This window comes from Miscanthus floridulus, chromosome 5 (assembly GCF_019320115.1).
Source record: "Miscanthus floridulus cultivar M001 chromosome 5, ASM1932011v1, whole genome shotgun sequence".
NCBI classification, from domain to species: Eukaryota; Viridiplantae; Streptophyta; class Magnoliopsida; order Poales; family Poaceae; genus Miscanthus; species Miscanthus floridulus.
Genome location: NC_089584.1, coordinates 37,649,009 through 37,654,534, shown reverse-complemented (window position 1 = coordinate 37,654,534; position 5,526 = coordinate 37,649,009). Strand labels below are relative to the sequence as shown.

Sequence of the window (5,526 nt, the reverse complement as noted above, 5' to 3'; positions counted from 1 at the left end):
AACACCATACCCGGGTTCCGATATGGCGCGTCGCTAAGAGGGTTACGCCCCAACGATTTTCTTTCAGGTTTCATCTCCATTTAAGTGGCTAAGTTTTTACATTGGCTCGCCACGCCTAACACAACCCTCCTCCTTTACCAGGGCTTGGGACCTAGCACTGAAGAATCAAATTTGATATGGATAGTTCAAGATTTTTGTCTTTTACTTTCTAATTTTGTTACATCATCTTTTTATCTTCACATTGGTGTTTCCTCACTAAAATCCTAGTTTGACTTGTCTTCCTAATTTGTCTGCATATGTAGTCTTCTCTGATTGGTAAAGTTGTATTGCTAATTGGATTCAATAAACTGTTTCGTTAATTATGGTAACTATGCTTTTTTGCTTCTATTATCTTGTGGTCCTATAGGATGGCACTTGAGCATGTGCCTTCTGAGTTCTGGTGTAGTTACATGAATGTCAGGATAGATGCCAGAGCAATACTTGAATTGGCTACCAGGAGAAACTTTTAAATTCGAGCTTTTGTTGAAAAGTCCTGTTTGCCTTTTGAATTGTATTATGAAAATTCTGCTGGGAAGGGATAGGGTGCATGAACAATTAGGGACTTTCGGCATTGTAGTTGTTAATCTATCTCTAATTTTACTGGGGGCACTTTCGGCATTGTAGTTGTTAATCTATCTCTAATTTACTGGTCACAATTAAATTTCTCTAGTTTTTGGGTCATTCATCGTTCCATGAATGTTTCAAAACGAACTGTGCTTGCCAATTTGATCATGTACAAGTTTAGTGTGACCAACTACACTGGCTGTTATATTTATCTATTGTTTTATGTCACGACAGTTTGCTTTCTGCTGTAGGACTATATTGACTCTGTTATTCCCCATTCGAGACTTCCATTGCACCACCTTTTTGTGTATGTCAATTAACATTTCGATAATTTAATAGCATTATTGACTTACAATACTATTGTATTGTGCTGGTATGGAGCGCAGATTTGATATACTGGGACTTCATGAGTTTGATAGTGATCGTAAGAGAATGTCTGTCATAGTTGGCTGCCCTGATAAGACTGTTAAGCTGTATGTGAAAGGTGCGGACAGTTCAATATTTGGAATTACAAAACAAATCATCTGAATTGGACATTGTTCGTGCTACAGAGGCACATCTCCACAAGTATTCTTCACTTGGTCTAAGAACTCTTGTTGTTGGTATGCGCGAACTGAGTCGATCTGAGTTTGAGTGGCAATTAGCTTATGAGAATGCCAGCACAGCAGTACTTGGAAGAGTAAACTTACTCCGATCTGTTGCTGCAAACATAGAGCGCAATGTCCACATATTGGGGGCCACTGGGATTGAAGATAAGCTTCAAGATGGGGTTCCAGAAGCGATAGAGTCTCTTAGGCAAGCAGACATAAAGGTTTGGATTTTGACTGGAGATAAGCAGGAGACCGCAATTTCTATTGGCTACTCCTGTAAGCTGCTGACCAATGACATGACACAAATTGTTATAAATAACAATTCAAAGGAGTCATGTCAGAGAAGTCTTGTGGAGGCGCTTGCTACAACTAAGAAGCTCAGAGCTGCTTCATCAATTGGTACACAGGGTCCATTGTTAGCATCAGAAACTTCTACTGTAACTCTTGCTTTGATTGTAGATGGTAACAGCCTTGTTACATTCTGGAGACGGAGTTGCAAGATGAGGTAACCATCTTGATATAGCAACCAATGAATGTTCTAGACTTATGGTTTCGTTTGACTTTTAGTACTAAGTTTCATGACTGATGCATGAATTGCTTTCTTTTGTTTGTGGCAGCTTTTCAAACTAGCAACTGAATGTAGTGTTGTCTTATGTTGTCGAGTGGCTCCATTACAGAAGGCAGGGATAGTTGCCCTTATCAAGAACAGGACAGATGATATGACCTTAGCAATTGGTGATGGTATTATTCCTCCTGCTTCCCTTATTATGGCGTATTTTATTCTCTATGAACTAATATGTTCAAATCTGATATATGAATTTCCTTACCTATGGTATTCAGGTGCAAATGATGTTTCAATGATTCAAATGGCCGATGTTGGGATTGGCATCAGTGGCCAAGAAGGACGACAAGCTGTTATGGCATCAGATTTTTCTATGGGACAATTTAGATTCTTGGTTCCTCTTTTATTAGTTCATGGTCACTGGAATTATCAAGGATGGCCTATATGATCCTTTACAACTTTTACAAGAATGCTACGTTGTCTTGGTTCTTTTCTAGTAAGAGTTTTTGGTTTCTTAATATAGATATCTGCATTATGAACCTGAAAAAAGGTAGTAGGAGTTGTCCCTCTATGCTATGTCTAATGTAAATTAGTTTGGAAAAAGGCTAGGCTTCAATTTTATTATAATTTATCTAGTAAATGATTTCTACTAGGTTTACAAATATTGTATCTGAAGGGCAGGCCTGGTGCAGTGGTGAGAGCTGTCACCAGGTCGTGGGTTCGAAGCAGCCTCTCTGCAGATTTGCGGGGGGAAGGCTTGCCTCGGTTTTCCCTTCCCCAGACCCCACTCATGTGGGAGCCTCCGGCACTGGGTCTGCCCTTTTTTTTACAAATATTGTATCTGGTTATGTAAGTTGGATGGTTCAAATTTCTTGCACTAACTATTTTTCTTATAATTACTCAGATATTTCTGAAAAACTAATACTCACATGTGATCCCAGGTATGTACTGTATACAGCATTCACTTTGACAACTGCTTTCACTGAATGGAGCAGTCTCCTGTATACTGTCCTTTATACGTCCCTTCCAACAATTGTCGTCGGCATTCTTGACAAGGATCTTAATAAGGCAACCCTGTTAGCTTATCCAAAGCTATATGGATCTGGCCAGAGGGATGACAAGTACAATGTGAATTTGTTTGTGCTCAATATGCTTGAAGCACTATGGCAGAGTTTGGCCGTTTTCTACTTGCCATATTTTGCATATAGACGAAGCACAATAGATATGTCTAGTCTTGGAGACTTGTGGGCACTTGCACCTGTCATTGTTGTAAATATGCAATTGGCCATGGACATTATTAGGTGGAACTGGATAATACATGCGTTTGTTTGGGGCACAATAGCTGCAACAACAGTCTGCCTCTTTGTGATAGATTCCATATGGGTTCTTCCAGGGTATGGGTGAGTACTTCCTCTTCAGCCTCTTGTGACTGAACTCATGCATTTTCCTTTTTTATTCCATGAATTAACTGCATCATCGTTATTACACATTCAGTGGGTTGACGTTCAGAAGAGCAAAATGAATTCAGATCCTTTTCTCTGCAGAATAATGTTCTTAGAATGTAAAATGATTCATTTCTTGAAAAATGTTAGTGGAGGATCGCATGAAGAAACAAACCAAACTAATGCTCACTAGAAAAAAGAAAGAAAAAACAGTACTTCTCATTACTGAGGAGAGTGGACTATAAGTCTATAATCTCTGTGTCTAGCATGCATAATATTATGATTTGCTACTTTTGCACTGTGGCTTTTCAAATACATTGAGAACTCCAATAATCAAAACTTAATAAGAATCATATGCATTAATATGTTGCTTTGTGATTACTTGAATAGCTGCGGTGAATTGCATGATAACTGTTTCCATTAATTATTCCAGGGCAATTTTCATATAATGGGGACTGCCTGTTTTGGTTTCTGCTGCTTATCATTGTTGTTACAGCAATGGTCCCACATTTTGTATTCAAGGCTTTCACTGAACACTTTAGGCCCAGCGATATTCAAATTGCCCGTGAGATGGAAAAAATTGCAAATGTAAATCAGGTGAACTTGTCGGAAATTCCAATGAGAGGACTTTCATGACAATAGCAGGGAACCTATAGTATTTCTTTTTCTTCTTTTCACTTCTTTTTTTCCCCTTTTGGTGTGAATACGAGCTGATTCATTTAGCTGTAAGTTTATAGGTTTAATCTCTAATGTGCATGTATGTATTCGTCTAACATTTACAGAAAAGGAAATAGAAGGCGATGCACAACAAGTTTTCACCCGTTTGTTGCAGCACTATTGCGGGCTAAATTTCTGGAGAGTGTATTGTAAATATGGAGTACTTGGATGCTTGGAAATTCAATTTCCAAGGTTTGTAGAGTGTAAATTTGGGAACACAGATGCCTGGAAATTTAAGTTCCAATTTTGTTTCTTCCGAAATTTATAAGTTCCAAAAAAATTTCTTGCTGGTTTGCTCATGTATTCTCCTAGTCACAGTTTGTTTGTTTTTGACTGTTGCATGTGTGGTAGGGATATTGCAGCATTGGATCCCAAAAATCCAAAGTCTTACAGGTAAGTGCGTGTGCCACTGCCATGTAGACTCCACAAGCCAGTTGTGCCACACATTTGGTAGTGGCAGGAGTGCACATAGGGCCTGTATGGTTGGCTTTACTGGCCTTAGCATCGCCGGCCAAGCAGCCATCACCAGCCCCTAGGCCTCCAAATCGAATGCCTGGGAACCCTGCCTGGGCTAGGAGCTGCCTGGGAGGCAGGAACCAAACAGGTCCATAGAGTATTTGCACCTGATTTCTATGCTAAATGAACATAGCTGATTGAATTGCCGGTTCCTACTGTAGTAACAACCTACGTTGTTTTCACATTTTTTGCATCCGGAAAATATTTACGGGTCAAAGGATCGACTATACAAATTCTTGGGGGTTATCTAAAACTAAGCTGATTCAATTTCACCTCTCCAATTGAGCTAAGAAATCATTACGATTTAACAAAAAGAATTGTGCATTTTGGTTTTATTATTCTTCTCAAATAAAGAAAACACCGAAATGTTCCGAGCAACTTTGGGTGCCTCTGGTTGGATGAATATCCCTGAATGGGATATACAATCTATGGACAGCTGCTGTTTGGTTTATGGACGAGTTGGATATGGATATCCTAGTAGGGAATAATTCTTCTAGATGCTAGATATCCTGCCACAAAAAATAGTTGCCGCACGAGCATAAACATATACAGGCTAGTGACCATTATCATCTCTTTAATTGCGTTCATTAACCTAGTTTACCTACTGCATGACCTCAATGCAATTACTCTCTCCATTCTAAATTATAATTCCGTTCTGGCCTTTTTAGATATATATAGCTTTACTATGTAGATACATAGTAAAATCTATGTATTTAGAAAAGTCAGAAACGACTTATAATTTAGAACGGAGGGAGTACATTAAACTTTAACCGGTGCCAGCTAAAAGGCTATCGACATCAATTCACAGGCCTACTGTATTTACATAAGCGCTCCTTGAGCAGTCAGAAATCTTCAGACCAACCTAGCTATCATCAGAAAGAAAAGAAAAACTGTAAATCTTGGCCAGGTCTGGAGTTGATTGCCAAACTGCTGTGCTTAGCGACAGATCAATTCAAGAAAAGCTTAAATAGGAACATTGACCATCCTCTGGTATCCTTTGTTTTGAGGACACTTTATTTGCGGTATGATGTCACCGATGGGAGCATCTATAAGTTTCTCAGGTCCTCTCCTGAAATGTCTGAGAGCGGGAAAACGC

At 39.2% G+C, this 5,526-nt stretch overlaps 1 pseudogene; it reads left to right on the top strand.

The window, feature by feature from the left end:
• The first annotated feature begins 855 nt into the window (after positions 1-855).
• LOC136451985 (phospholipid-transporting ATPase 1-like) lies at positions 856-4,066 on the top strand (annotated as a pseudogene).
• Positions 4,067-5,526: the final 1,460 nt, after the last annotated feature.